The sequence below is a fragment of the Peromyscus leucopus genome, chromosome 5, assembly GCF_004664715.2.
Source record: "Peromyscus leucopus breed LL Stock chromosome 5, UCI_PerLeu_2.1, whole genome shotgun sequence".
Taxonomy (NCBI): Eukaryota; Metazoa; Chordata; class Mammalia; order Rodentia; family Cricetidae; genus Peromyscus; species Peromyscus leucopus.
The window spans coordinates 97,317,776-97,334,097 of record NC_051067.1 but is presented as its reverse complement, the minus strand read 5'-3'; the positions used below and the strand labels follow the sequence as shown (position 1 = coordinate 97,334,097).

General features: G+C 38.0%; 1 protein-coding gene across 1 annotated transcript in view; it reads right to left on the bottom strand.

The window, feature by feature from the left end:
• Positions 1 to 223: 223 nt before the first annotated feature.
• The window catches only part of LOC114710602 (zinc finger protein 120-like), a 36,326-nt gene continuing 20,227 nt past the window's right edge, over positions 224 to 16,322 (bottom strand). Inside the window, exons 5-6 of the transcript XR_005091658.1 lie at positions 5,567 to 6,590; positions 224 to 480 (exon numbers count right to left, since the gene is read on the bottom strand). The gene's annotated coding sequence lies outside the window, so the exon portion shown is untranslated. The remainder of the gene's footprint in view (positions 481 to 5,566; positions 6,591 to 16,322) is intronic.

Genomic DNA, 16,322 nt, shown 5'->3' with positions numbered 1-16,322 from the left:
GCCACACTGAAAACAGCCAGGCATGGTAACTCATGCCTTTAGTCCCAGGAAGTAATGGCAGAAAGCAGAAAGATATTTAAGACATGAGGACCAGGAACTAGAGCTGGTTACGCTTTTAGGTTTTTGAGCACCACAGTTCAGCTGAGAGCCATCCAGTCTGAGGAAACAGGATCAGCTGAGGAATTGGCAAGGTGAGGTAGCTGTGGCTTGTTCAGCTTCTCTGATCTTCCAGCATTCACCCCAATAACTGGCATCAGGTTTGATTTTATTAAGACCTTTTAAGATTCGTGCTACACTCCCATGAAATTAAATCAAAGTGACCCTTAAACTGTTATGTTTCTGACCATTTAGATACTGATATTTCTTCCAGAGAACTCCCATACTCTAGAGCACTCTGCAAATGGAGGTGATCTCTTGGTATGGCTCTGCAAACTCTCATATCTCCTTCTAGTTTCAGGCAAATCCATTTCCATTTATGTCCTGTAGAAAACAAATGTACAAGAACAATGTAGAAGAACAATTTAAAGTCCATTTCCTGCCACATAAATTATGGTACATGGTGTGGAATCTGTCCTATCCACCATGCACACTTGAAAAACTACTACAGCTCAGAAACTCTTTTTGTCCCCTGGAACTGAACTTACCTTAATTACATACACCATGGTGATTGATGATAAAAAAAAAAAAGTTAAAATCATTCTAATCATGTGTGTCTGAAGGATGATCCCCATACCTTTTTCTACCTGTTTCTAAACTGTCTTTAACATTTATTGATAAGGCAATCAAGAAAGTGGAAAGCAATGTTCAGAACTTATAGAAATCAGGCCTTCAGTTTCCAATCTGTCTTCCTACCACACACCAAAATCAATGCCTGTGTGCACACTCCAGCATTATTACAAGAAATGCAGTCTCCCATAACCAGGCCTACAGAGCCTCCACTCCAAAGGAAATATATACTCAGGGAAGCTCAGAGTCCAAAGACCACTGTCCAGGTCCCTACATGGATTGACAGAACCACAGTCTGGCTCATGGCCTTTCACAGTTCTAGCAGCTCTGACAGTCAGGAGACTTACTGATCCTGGTCTAGGGCTACTGACCCCAAAACTCACTATAACATGGCTTGTGTTCTCCCTCACTGCTTCCTACAGCAGAGCCAGAAGAGATACTGGACAGAACCTGTAAGCTACCTCCCATTGTCACTCCTGATGGCTAAGCATCCCATTACTCCTAGAGTACCTCATTACTTAGGGCCATCCAGCTGGGCCTCAGGATATTAGCAGTTCCCTAACTCAGCAAGGAGAGATCAAATAACTCAGACAGCACAGGCCCTTCTAGCCCTGCCCTTCCACCCCAACAGAAAGTGACATAGACTGGAAAGGTTGTATTTTAGTAGAAATTCTTCCAGTTTCCCAAAGTACATCCAGTTCCTCTTCCAAGACACAGGATCCATTGTGTATATATTCCATTACACACACAATGTTCAGTGCAGCTAACAATTTGCTTCTTAGCTGGGAAGTCCTGCAGTCAAATACAGATCACATTCAAAGAGTAACTGTTGTTACTGTTTTAACTATTTTAAAATCAAAGTGAGGCCAGGAATTAGAAAAAAAAATGAGAGGTCAAGGTAGGGCTTGGAGGCAGGAAAGAGACTGTGCATATGATGTAGTTAGAATCTCAAAAAAAAATTTTGAAAAGTTGAAACAGGCTTTATGGCTCCAGAGACTAGCTATTTGTATGAGAGCACACCAAGAATTGCTCACAACTTCTCTCAGATTGAACATCTAGGAAACAACAGTTCTATCTGTAAGTAAATTGGTGGTAACTGTGGGTTTGGTCCCGGGTTTCAGCACCAACAATGTAAGTAAATTTGTTGCAACAACTCTGGGGAAAGGTGTCCTGAATACCTGGGGGTCAGACAACACCTTGAGCTGCTTAGGGCAGCTCTGATGGCTGAAGATTCAAGGAGACAGTTCAGCCATGGAGGGCAAGGCATCCCAGACACCTTGAGCTGCTCAGAACAACAGCTCTGCCCTCAAGGTGTCCCAGACACCTGGAGCTGTTTAGCACAGTTCTGATGGCTGGAACTGCAAGGAGACAGTTCATCCCTGGAGGGCGAGGTATCCTGGACACCTTGAGCTGCTCAGAACAACATCTCTACCCTGATGGTATCCCAGATACCTGGAGCTGTTTAGCATAGCTCTGATGGCTAGAACTGCAAAGCAGCAGCCCAACTCTGGAAGGGAAATTTTTCTGACTTCTTGGGAAAGTCAGGCCTAGAACTGCTTCAGCAGGGAAGGGTATCCTGACTGTTCGAGAAAGTCAAGGTAAACCTGGTGTGATGGGGGATGGTCTCCCTGCAGGATATAGCAATCCTGCTCCTCTTCTGGAGAGCCACTACAGCTGAGCTTTGTTCAGCCCCCACATAATAGCTCTTCCTAGCAGAGCTCTGCTTCTCCAGCCTAAGATGTTGCTTCTTTTGCTTTACTCTGCAAAAAGGGAAATACCTGCAGAAATGTAGCAATATCCTCTGGCTCCAGAGAAAGGTGTTACTTTTTAGCTTTCCCTTGTTCTGTTCACTGAGGGACATCTTGGCAAAGATCTTCTGTTCAGTTCCTCCTTGCTCTGCTCTTTCAGCTCTCCCTTGTTTTGTTCACTGAGGGACGTCTTAGCAAGGATCTTCTCTATGCCACTGAATGAAGATCTTCACACCCAAAACTCTTTTGAAAAAGAGATTAATTTGGGGAGGAGGAGTCCAGGAGAGTAGCTGCCTCTACCAGGCTGGAGAGAACAGCCCTTTTTTAAACTGACCAGGCAGGTTTATATAGGATGTCTTGGGGTGGAGTCAAACAGGGGTTGACCTGGGGCCCAGGGTTCTACTGTCCAGCTTTGTAATTGCCTGGTTTCATGAGTCAGTTGACCAGGGGCAGAAATGACTCTGCTCTGACTGAGTCAAACTGTTTCTTTCTACCATGATCTGAGCCATCTTTCTCTAGTTCTGGGCTCCAGGGTCAGGGTGCGTTTCTTTAGCCAGCCCCTTTCCCCTACACTATCAGTCAAGGCCATACCATCTACCCATTGTTGGACCTATGTCATGAAACCCTAGAGACCACCAAGGAGCCAGTTTCTGATGCAAGCACACAAGGGTCTTTTTATTGTCAGGTTTGAACCTGGGTCACCACCCATTGGATAGAGGGAAATGTGCTAAATGGAAATAGAATTAAACTAACTCAAAACAACTTATCATTATATACATAGATCAATGGACCTTGCATCCCTCATCTTAGATACTTCTAATTGAAGTAGATTGTGATTGTACATAACTGGTGGTACATAACGGGCCAAAGTGGAGAGACTAAGGGACTGGAGGATGCTCAGTCTTAAAGCAACATATATAGCTTGATCCCCTCCTAGGTCTCAGGAATGATTGGAAGATTTGGCAGGAAGAGCAAATAAGAGGCAAGGGTGAGCTCTATTCCCCCAGACCCAATCTCATCAGTCCTGTGCCTAGTGATACAACAGATCACTCGCTGAAACTATCCTTCCCACTGCCTACATCTCCTGTAGATTCCAGAGACCAGCCCCTCTTTACCTTCCTCCCACAAATCATTGAGGCATTCCAGCCTCCAATACCAGCAAGCATTTTCCCTGTGAACACACTAGCCAAGCAGGCCAGTAAATCAGGCAACACACAGCCATCACACTCTCTGAAAATGTAGACAGGAAACCGAAACCAAAGAACATAATACACACCCAACAAAGATACTCCCAGAAATCAGCACTTAACACCTATAATCAACCCAAACTCAGATACCAAAATGCCAGCGTAAGAACATAATCAGAAACAGTCAGGGCAATATGTCTGCACTACCACAGCAGGCCCTGGATATTCCAAAATAGCTGAAACAAAAGAAAACAGTATTAAAACCAGCTATATGAAGATGACAGGAACTATAGATACAAGCATCACCAAAAGAATACAAGACATGGAAGAAAGAATCTCAGGCACTGAAGATTTGATAAAAGAAATGGATACAGCAAATAAATTGAATCAAAAAAATAAAGACTCCTCACCACATCATAATCAAAACACAAAACATACAAAACCAAAAAATAAAAGTCAGGTCTACTAGAATTACACCTGATTTCTCAATGGAGATGTGAAAAAAGCCAGAAGGGCTTGGACACATGTGTGGCAGAGTCTAAGACATCAGAGATTCCAACCCAGAGTACTAAACCCAGGAAAGCTCCATTCAATCACTATAGATGGAGGAAATAAGATATTCAGTGTTAGAATCAAATTTAATATCTATCTATAGAAGGTGTTCCTTAGAGGTAAAGCTCCAACCAAAGGAGGTTAAGTATACCCATAAAAACACAGGAAATAATCTTATACCTGCAACACCAAAAGGAGGGAAATACACACACACACACACACACACACACACACAAACCCCACAAAACCAACTAGATAGGAAAGTACATACGAAATTCTATGAAACATCAATTATGAGATTTTAAAGTATTTTTTACTTTAGAAATTTTACTTTTAATTAAAATGTTTCATATATTAGCACACAATGGGCTTTATTTGCATATTAAATAAAGTACATTTTTAAAATATTTTTATCTTGATGTAATAAATGCCAATTTTACAGAAACTGTCTAAGGAAAGTATATGAGATTGCATGGCTTTAAAAAGGGATCTCTAATAGACAGGCTGATCTCTAAAGCTTTGAGACTAGCCTGATTTGCATAGTAAGTTCCAGCATCAGGCATGGGCTCCCTCTCTCAGAGTGAGCCTCAAGTCAAATTAGACCTCGGTTGGACACCTCCACAAGTTCTGTGCCATCATTGACCCAGCACATTTTACATGCAGGGCAGATTGTAGGTCAAAGGTTTTATGGCTGGGTTGATGTCCATGTTGCTCTTTCAATAGCCTGCAGAGTGCCTTCCTGAACCAAAGAGACAAGAATGTAGGTGTGAAGGCTCCATATAGGCACCAGCTTGACCTCTTCTCATTCAGTGAGCTACATGGATGCTGTCCTCAGCAATGGGGCCATGCTGACACTTTAGGAAGAGCAAACTTCTATCATAGCATCAGTCTGGGTTGTTTGGATCTCCACAAGATCCCCTCAGCCAACAACTCAACCCAATGCAACCCAGTTCTACCACTGAAAGTCTTCCCCAAATACAAGAGATGGCCAGCTGATACTGTGTATCCTCATTACTAGGTGACCTTACTCAGGTCATATATTCTATGAAGTTTTCATGCATTAGGTTTCTACACACAGACTCAAAAATCCCTCAATTCCAGTCATCTTTCCAGTACTCTCTCCCTCTATCTTCCCCATCTGATTCCCTCCTATTTCTACTCCAACCTGACCCCAGATCACTCAAAATATCTATTCTATTTCCCCTTCACAGGGAGATCCATGCTTCCCACTTAAGTCCTCCTTGTTACTTAGCCTCTCTGTGTCTGTGAATTGTATCATTGTTATTCTTTACTTTACAGCTAATATCTACTTATAACTGAATACACATCATCATTTTCTTTGGTCATGGTTACCTCATTCAAGATGATTTTTTTTCTAGTTCCATCCATTTGCCTGCAAATTTCATGATGTCATTTTTTTTTTCAAACAGCTTAATAATGCTGCATTCTGTAAACACATCACAGTTTCTTTATCCATTCTTTGGTTGGAGGTTATCTGTATTGTTTCCAGTTTCTGGCTATTATGAATAAAGCCTCTATGAACATAGTTGAGCAAGTGTCCTTGTGGTAGGGTGGAGAGTCATTTGGGTACATTTTTGAAAAGTAGAGCTTGGCCTTGTGATATATTGAGTCCCACTTTTCTGAGGAACTTCCATATTAATTTCTATGCTGGCTGTACAAGTTTGTATTCCCACCAGAAATGAAGGGGTGTTGCCCTTTCTCCACAACTTCACCAACATAATGTCACTTGTGCTATCGATCTTAGCTATTCTGACAGGTGTAAGAAGGACTCTCAAAGTAGTTTTGACTTGCATTTCTCTGATGGCTTTAAGTGTTTCGCAGCAATTTGAGATTCTTGTATTTAGAATTCTCTGATTAGATCTATACACCAGTTTTAAATTGGATTCTTTGGTTTGTTGATATCTAGTTTCTTGAGTTATTTATATATTTTGGATATTAGTTCTCTATCAGAGGCTGTTGGTAAAAATCCTTTGCCATTCTGTAGGCAACTGCTTTGTCAAATTGAAAGTGTCCTTTGCCTTTCAGAAGCTTTTCAGTTTTGTGAGGTCCCATTTTTTAATTGTTGGTCTTAGTGTCTATGCTATTGCTGTTGTGTTTAGAAAGTTTTCTCCTGTGTCAATGCACTCAAGACTATTTGCCACTTTCTCTTCCATTAGGTTCAGTGTATCTGGTTTTATGTTGAAGTCTTTGATCCATTAGACTTGAGTTTTGTGAAGTGTAATAAATATGGATCTATTTGCATTCATTTACATGCAGACATTCAGTTTGAGCAGCACCATTGTTGAAGATACTGTCTTTTTAAAAATTTCTGACTTCTTTACCAAAAATCAGGTGTCCAATGAGGTGACACAGGCACCTAGGAAGAACCAAATGCATCTGCTATAAAAAAATCAATGAAATGATTCCTAGTGATATTCTACTATACTCACTATATATATAATATATATATATATTATATATATATATAAAATATATTATATATATTATATATATTATATTATATATATATATATATATATACTATATCAGTGTCTTTTCCACTTGTTATCAGAGATGCTTCCTCTATCAGCAGATGGGAGCAGGTGCAAAAACCCACAAGTAGACATTATGTGGAGAGAGTTTAACCTGGATATTTCCATCAGGAATCCTGAAGAGGAGCAGGCAGAAAGACTATAGGAGTCAGAAAGTATGGAGGTCACCAGAACACAGCCCACTGAATCAACTAAGCAGACTGCCTATGAGCTCACAAAGACTGAAGAGGGAAGCAGGGGCCCTGTATGGGACTTCACCAGGTCCTCTGTATGTATATTGTGGCTCTTAGCTTTGTGGTTTTGTGAGATTCCTGACTGTGGGAGCCAGTGGGTCTCTGACTCTTTTGTCTACTCTTGGGAGTTTTCTCTTCCTGTTGGGTTGTCTTATGCAGCTTCATGTGAGGGTGTTTGCCTTGTCTTATTGTATTTTGTATTGTGTTGTTTGGTTGCTTTCTCTTGGAAGGCTTCTCTTTTCTGCTGGGACATGGAGGGGGAACGAATGCAGAGCAGAGAGGGGTGATGAGGGGAGTGGAGGGAAAGGAATCTGTGTTTGAGATGTATTGTATATGAGAATCTATTATTTTAAAAATGGACTAGCAAGATAGAGTATTTTATAATTTTCTAACAATTTTTCAATGTTTACTTCAATTATACAAATTGATTTGAAATTTACATCTAGTATAAACATTTAAAAGATGGTAATTAGTAATTATGAGAGAAAGTCATATTGCATTTATTCTTGTTCATAATGTTTTTAAGCTTACAATTAAACAGAGACAAGATGCCAATAAACTATAAGGTAATTACTGTAGTTATAGACACATAAAACTTGTACAAAATAACTAATATGAATTATTTCAAAATTGCTCGTCAAGAGATTTTGAAAGTGCCAATTATCCTAAGCTAGTCATCATACACTGGAGATATGCAATGAAATGTCACAATATAGCCCATAGATACATACAATAAACAATTAAAAATGAAAAAAACAGTGCTGTGAGTGTAGCTCATGGTAAATTGAGTGCCTAGAGTCAATCCATAAGATTGAGAGGATGTGAAAAATCATGGAAGTCTTCTAAAGGATGCCACTGTTGAATATGGTTTTTTTCCTAATACACAGCGCTTCTAACTCTGAGATCAAGAAGGTACAAAAAACCGACTCTCAAGCTCTAAGTCAGTTTTAAAGTTGTCAATATAAAATGACCACAGTTCTCTCAAGTTTGCCACCAAAATATACTCAACTGTATCAAAAGAAACTCACCAGTAATCTAATATATAGATTCAGTATGTTATACAAAGTACCAATAAAAGATGTAGGTTGGAACTATGGGAGTTGTGTACAAAATCCTGTACAGACACATCAGTAAATTACCAATTTGTATGTGCACAAAACTATTAGAATCTTATTCTATTTTCCTTATACAAAGAAGATACTACTATAAAAGAAACCTTCAAAGACAGATGCATCAGGAATATGGGGATTTCTAGCCCTTCCATTTAATTACCTACAACTTTTATTTCCTTAAAGAAAAAAGTCCCCAGGGGCTGGAGTGATAGCTCAGTAGTTAAGAGAACTGGCTGCTCTCCCAGAGGTCCTAAGTTTAATTGCCAGCAACCACATGGTGGCTCACAACCATCTATATAGGGATTTCATGCCCTCTTCTGACACAAATGTGTACATGCCAATAGAGCACTCACATACATTAAACAAATAAATCTTTCAAAAAAAGAAATAAAAATCCTCTTTGGTTCTATATGGCAAAAAGGAAACATGTACAGGTCAAAATGTTCAGAAGAAAAATTTAAATGATACTTCAAATACCTGTTAAGTCAAAAGACAGCAGATGATAGGAACTTGGGCACCTGGAGCTGCAACTGCAGCCTACCATCACCAGACAAGAGGCATTTACAGAAGTTCCTCTATCTGCACCACCACTCACCAGACATTTCTGAATGCCATGTTTGGAGGTGTGTGGCTAGCTAACCTATCAGGTGTAATAACAAATTTACAATACAAGGTAGTCTCTCTGGCAAAGAATGGACTAATCCAAAATGTCACATTGCTAAACATAGTTGAAAGAGATCAGGGCTATTTCCCTAGCAAAGACAATGTATTTTTTTCTAAGCATATTCACTATCAATTATTTATTCATTTTATTTATTTATTCTATTCATTCACAATAAATTTCTTCTAAGCCTACTCAAATTCTATTCAGACTGATGAATAGAGTTGAAAAAGCAGTGGCCTCTTTTCCTAGCAAGGATCATGCATTTCTTGTAAGCATCTTCACTATTCTATTCACATTGCTAAATGCAGTTGAAAGAGATGTTGCCTCTTTTACTAACAAAGACAATGTGTTTCTTCTAAGTGTAATCACAATTGTATTCACATTGCTAAATACAATTGAAATAGAAATGGCCTCTTTTACTAGCAAAGACAATGTGTTTCTTCTAAACATACTCACTATTGTATTCATATTCCTAAATATACCTGAAAGAGAAATGGTCTCTGCCTAACAGAGACAATACAAATAGGAGTGGCCTTTACCTAGAAAAGAAAATGTGTTTCCTCAAAGCATATTCAATATTCTAGTCACATTGATAATAAAGTTGAAAGAGAAATTACTCCTTTTTCCTAGCAAAGACAAGATGTTTCTTCTTAGCATACTCACTATTATATTCACTTTGCTAACTACAGTTGAAAAAGAAATGGCCTCTTTTGCTAGCATTAACAATGCATTTCTTCCTATAATACATATTACTCTATTCACATTGCTGAATACAATTGAAAGAGAAGTTGCCTCTTTTCCTAGCAAAGACAATGTGTTTTCAACAGAGCATACTCACTACTCAATTAACATTTCTAAATATAATCAAAAGAAAAGTTGCCTCTTTTCCTAGCAAAGACAATGCATTTCTTGTGAGCATACTCTCTATTCTATTCACATTTCTAAATACAGTTGAAGGAAAATGACCTATTTTACTAGCAAAGACAATGCATTTCTTCTAAGCACACTCACTATTCTATTCACATTACTGAATACAAATAAAGGAGAAGTGGCCCATTTTTCTAGAAAAGAAAATACATTTCTTCTGAACATACTCACCATTCTATTCACATTGCTCAATACAATTGAAAGGTAAGTGGCCCCTTTTCCTAGCCAAGACAATATTCTTAGATACTCATTATTATATTCACTTTGCCAGCCACAGTTGAAAGAGAAATAGACTCTTTTCCCTAGCAAAAACGATGTGTTTCATCGGAGCTTACTCACTATTATATTAACATTGCTAAGTCTGATTGAAAGAAAAGTTGCCTCCTTTCCTAGCAAAGACAATGCATTTCTTCTGAGCATACTCACTATTCTATTCACATTGCTGAATACAAATAAAAGAGAAGTTGTTGTGGATATTGCTCTATATAAATAAAACACTGATGGCCAGTGACCAGGCAGGAAGTAGGTTGTCAGGCAGGAAGTAGGTGGGACAAGGAGAGAGGAGAATTCGGAGAAGCCGAAGGCTGAGGAGGGAGACACTGCAGCCACTGCCAGGATAAGCAGCATGTAAAGACTTTGGTAAGCCACCAGCCACATGGCAAGGTATAGATTTATAAAAATGGGTTAATTTACGATAAAAGTACAGTTAGCAAGATGCCTGCCACGGCCATACAGTTTATAAGTGATATAAGCACCTGAGTGATTATTTTATAAGTGAATTGTGGGACTGTGGGGCTTGGGGAACCTGGAGAGAAGTCCTCCAGCAACAAATGGTGCCCAATATGGGGCACGAGTTTCCACCTCAAAACTGAGAATATTTAATAACCAATTCTAAACAGAGCCCAAAACAGGTTCCTGCTTCTTGTCTCATATAGGCAGCTAGATGCCGCAAAACACAGGTTTGAACACTGGCGGGTTCCTGGCATTTGGGTTTGAGAGGCAGTATGGCGGAAATGAGGCGTCTGCCAGCAGCACATTAAGCTATGTGGTAGATTTAGTCTTTACTATTATTTAAAAAAAAAAAAAGGTTTCTGAGCTACACGCTGCTTGGATAAAAGCTTAGACCCACTATTTCTAAGACTTGGTGACTCCCAGAGCTGGTGGAAAACGTAACAATGCCATGTTGGAAAACTAAAGTGGGCAGAGCCAGCAGCCACAGCGCTGTTTCAGTCTTAGAATGGTGCAGTTTAAAGCAATAGGCTCAACGTAAAGATGGCTACCACACAGAGAATCTAGATTATGTTCTCTTTGTTATTCATAACTTAAAAAAAACATTTGATTACAAAAGCTGTTGAGTTATGCCAAAATGTATATTTTCAAGGTACCTTGACTTCAAAATTTGGATTTAAAGATATGTTGCTTTGGAAAAGAGGTTCTGCTTTTGTTTCCACAGAAAGCCAGAGGCTGTGTTCCAGATTAAGATACATCAGGTTTCACCAGCCAAGACCCCCTAAAAGGTCTCCGATGACACCATGGCCCAGATGATCCAACATCCAGAGCGGTTTCAAGGCAACTGGTTCACACAATACAGCCTCACAGACTACCCCATAGGCCTAAAATTTTCTTTGCGTCCCCATAAGATACAGCACCCCCCTCCAACAGGAAGTAGTAAGAGATGCTACGCCCAAATTCCCAAATAAACCAAGCTGGCTTTAGAGGTGAAAATGGCTCACCCCCCCTCTAAACCCAGACATATTGATTTAAAAAAAAATGGTTAAGAGATTCTTGTGTCCCAAATCAGAAGAGCCCTCTGGTGTGGGACAGAGAAAAAACAGTATTTTTATTTAAAACAGGTTGATTATAAATGTGATCTCTTTCTAAAAAAGAAAAGGGGATATGATATAGATATATAGGAGGATATGGAGATGATAAGATAAAAGGGTAGATTAATGAACCTACTTTTAAAGAACAATTGTTTAAAATGTTTTACATTGGTATAGATTTTAGTTTATGTTTAAAATGTTTTACATTGGTATAAATTTTAGTTTATTGATACAAACTTGAAGTTAATTTTGTTATACTGTATATATATATATATATATATTTCTATTCTTGTTTGAGGTATTATGTTTATGTAACTCATTTAAAATTGTAATGGATAATTAAAAAATAGATTAATAATTAGTCATCTATGATAATCATATCTGTAGTCATGTTAGTTAAATCTTCTAGGTATACATAGATATATTTCAGATAGATAGGTAATCTTCAAACACTTCATAGACCTAGAAAATATGGCATTTAAATAACTTAAAATTCTGTTGACGTGAGACACAATTGCTCCTGGCTGCACCAATTGATCCTGAGAGAATGTTGGGCTTCTAAGACATTTCCATTTAGAAGTTTGTCTTTTTGGCACAAAATGGCCTACTGGGCAAAGAACTGCCCTTGCCTTGATGGCTGACAGTACAAATGCAATGCTGTCCTTTCTGGACAAGCAGGACACAAGGAAAGCGACCACTGTACTCTGCCAAGACAGGGTAAGAGGGTCTTTCAAAAATCCTGCTTCTGAAAATGGTCTGTCAGATACTCTAGGTCTGTAGCCAATTTGAATACACCAACAATGCTGAAAAACATTAGGTGACTGTCCAGGCTGCCAGCTGTCTTGGTCTACTTTTGCAAGATTCCCGAAAGTTGCTTGCTACCATTTCTCAGGTACCATTATGTTCCTTCTCAGGTCTTTGATGTGGTTGAAAACTAGATAGTTGTAATTTCCTCAGTTATGATAAAAGATAAGTTAGATATAAAACCTTAAACTCACAAATATAAGATAGATAGGACATCTTCTTTAATATTGTAACTATAATTCTTGCTCAATAATTGTTTTGTTATATGTAATTTTACCATGTTAAAGTTAAAACCTTCCTTTTTAAAAAAAGAAAAAAGGGGAAGTGCTGTGGATATTGCTCTATATAAATAAAACACTGATGGCCAGTGACCAGGCAGGAAGTAGGTTGCCAGGCAGGAAGTAGGTGGGACAAGGAGAGAGGAGAATTCAGGGAAGCCGAAGGCTGAGGAGGGAGACACTGCAGCCACCGCCAGGACAAGCAGCATGTAAAGACTCTGGTAAGCCACCAGCCACGTGGCAAGGTATAGATTTATAAAAATGGGTTAATTTATGATAAAAGTACAGTTAGCAAGATGCCTGCCACGGCCATACAGTTTATAAGTGATATAAGCATCTGAGTGATTATTTTATAAGTGAATTGTGGGACTGTGGGGCTTGGGGAACCTGGAGAGAAGCCCTCCAGCAACAAGAAGTAGCCTCTTTTACTAGCAAAGACAATGAATTTTTCTAAGCATACTCATTATTCTATTTACATTGATAAAAACAGATAAAAGAGAAGTAGCCACCCTTCCTAGCAAAGACAATGCGTTTCTTTAAATGTACTCACTATTATATTTACCTGGATAAATACAGTTGAAAAAGAAGCAGCCTCTTTTCTTAGAAAAGACAATGCTTTAGTCTAAGTCCACTCACTGTTCTATTCACATTGCTTAATATAATTAAATAGAAGGGGCCTCTTTACCTAGCAAAGACAATGTTTCTTCCAAGCTTGCACACTATTCTATTCACATTGCTAGATACAGTTGAAAGAGAAATGTCCTCTTTTACAAGCATTGACAATGTTTTTTTCCTAAGCCTAGTCACAAATCCATTCTCACTGCTGAATACAGTTGAAAGAGAATTGGCCCCCTTTCCTAGAAAAGACAATGCATTTATTCTTAGTATATACACTATTATATTCACTTTGCCAGCTACAGTTGAAAAAGAAATGGACTCTTTTACTTGCAAAGTCAATGTATCTTCTAAGAGTACTCACTATTCTTTTCACATTGCTAAGCACAGTTGAAGAATGAGGATTGACTTCTTTTCCTACCAAAGACAATGCATTTTCTAAAAGTATTCACTATTCTACTCACTATTGCTACAGTTGAAAGAGAAGTGGCCACATTTCATAGCAAAGATAATTTGGTTCTTCTAAACTTACTCAGTATTCTATTCATATTGCTAAATACAGTTGAAAAGGAAGTGGCCTCTTTTCCTAGCAAAGACAATGCATTTCTGTTAAGTGTATTCTATTCTATTCACATTGGTAACTATACTTGAAAGAGAAATGTCTCCTTTTCCTAGCAAAGTCAATGCATTTCATCTAAGAGTACTCACTATTCTATTCACATTGCTGAATACATTTGAAAGAGAAGTGGTCTCTTTTCCTAAAAAATATAATACTTTCTTCTATATGTATTCACTGTTCTATTCACATTGCTAAGTACAGTTTAAGAGAAGTGCCCTCTTTTCTCAGCAAAGACAATGTGTTTATTGTAAATGAATTCACTATTCTATTCACTTTGGTAACTACAGTTGAAAAAGAAATTCCCTGTTTTATTAGCACTGACAATGAATTTTTTCTAAGTCTACTCTCTACTCTATTCATATTGCTGAATAGAATTGAAAGAGACGTGGCCTCTTTTCCTAGCAAACATAATGTGTTTCTTTGAAGGATACACACTATTCTATTTATATTGCTAAATCCAGTTGAAAGAGATAAATGTCCTCTTAGCAAGGACAATGTGTTCCTTTTGTACATACTCACTATTAACATTGTTAAGTACAATTTAAAGAGAAGTTGCTTGTTTTTCTTGCAAAGACTGTGTTTTGTCTGAGCATACTTACTCTTCTAGTCACACTGCTAAATACAGTTGAAAGAGAAGTGGCCCATTCTCTTAACAAAAACAATGTGTTTATTTTTACAGTATTCACTATTCTACACATTGCTAAATACAGTTGAAAGTGAAGTGGCCTCTATTCCCAGCCAATAGAGTGCATTTATTCTAAGCAACTCATTATTCTAATCACTTTGCTAACAAGAGTTGAAAAATAAGTGGCCTATTTTCCTAGAAAAGGCAATGTGTTCTTTCTGAGCATACTTACTCAACAATATTCATGTTGCAAACTACAATTGAAAGCAAAATGGCCTCTTCAACTAACAAAGACAATTTGTTTTATTTAAGTATATTCACCAAGCTAAATACATTTGAAAGAGGGGGCACCACTGATAAAAGATACAAACCTACAAATATATCATGGTCCTTTAAACAAAGAAGTACAGAATTTTAGTAAAACAACAATAAAAACAAACCACAGGCCAGCACTCCCACTTGTGCACTCTAGGACTCTGCTTGCCAGTTATAGAAATGGTATGTTTGTGAGGCTCTTCTTTTAAAATTTGACACTTACTTGATAATTCTGATGTTTTAACATTGCAGATAATAGTTTTAACTAATAAAATCTATTTCATTCTCTTACTATAAAGGAAATTATATCTTTTTTGTAATCATTTAGACACTATTTTATGTTTCTTATGATTAATTTCTGGATGAAATTCTCTATAGTGCAAATCTTTTAAAACCAAAAGCAAGATAACAGATTTTAAAAGAAATTTTGTATGCTTTTTAATATACACTTAAAGCAACTTGTTTTGCTCCAGTTGCGTTGCGAGCCATATGCACTTTTGAAAACAGTTGAACTCCATTGTATGTATGTTTGTGTGTGAGAAAGAATGTCTTTTATGTATATTCAGGTGACACAAGAGAAAAGAAGTTTGTCACATATCCTGGATCTGGAGTAGCAGGTACATATGAGCCTCCCAACATGGATATTTGGGATGTGAACACAGATCACCCCCAAGAGGAGTATATGCTGTCCAGCCCCAAAGTACATTTCATGCAATGAACTAAAAGTCTTTCACATATTCACAAAACAATAAAAGAACTAAATGAATGGTAAGTCATTGATGATCCTTGTATACATGATGACTCAATATTAAGATGTTGTATGTGTTCAATTTGTAGCATAAATTCCACATAACCAAAGAAAACTTCCAACTATTCATTAAAGAAAAAGCTGTTTCTAAAGTTATATGGAAAGCAGAAAACCTAAGAATTGCTCAAAAGGATTGTGATTATGGAGCAATAATGGACATTTAACTTGTGATTTTTGAATCCTGCAGAGATTTTGCATGATGGGGGATGGGCTCACCTTCCCATGGAGCTGAGTTAACCTTGAGCAAAAAGGAACCAAGTGTTTTGCTCCCACTTGGCTGGTGACCTCATCACAATGAAAGCAGCCATGTGAACTAACCATCTTTGCTAATGGTTTCATGATAAATGTCAATGCCATGTGACTTCTTGGTTACTGCTGTGTAAAACAAAATGGAGACATCCATATTTTCCTGCTGCCACTTAGCCCTCAGGGGATTATCCCATTTATACTAAAGAGGTGACACCAGACTACAATGGTGTGTGTTAGCTTTGATTTATTTTTTGACACATTTCATTATCTAATATATTCAATGGCTTCAAGAGGGAAGTAAATTTTCTGAGCATGTGCCTCCAAAACTGACAAGGCATTAAAGGAATCTGGCACTTTTAAATGGTTAGGTTTTGAAGGCTCATGTAAAATTTGCATCAGACTAGAACCACCAGTCTTGGGAAAGCAAAGGCTCTACCAGAACCAAAAGAAATTGATGCTAAAAAAAAAGCTGTTGCTAGCAGGCA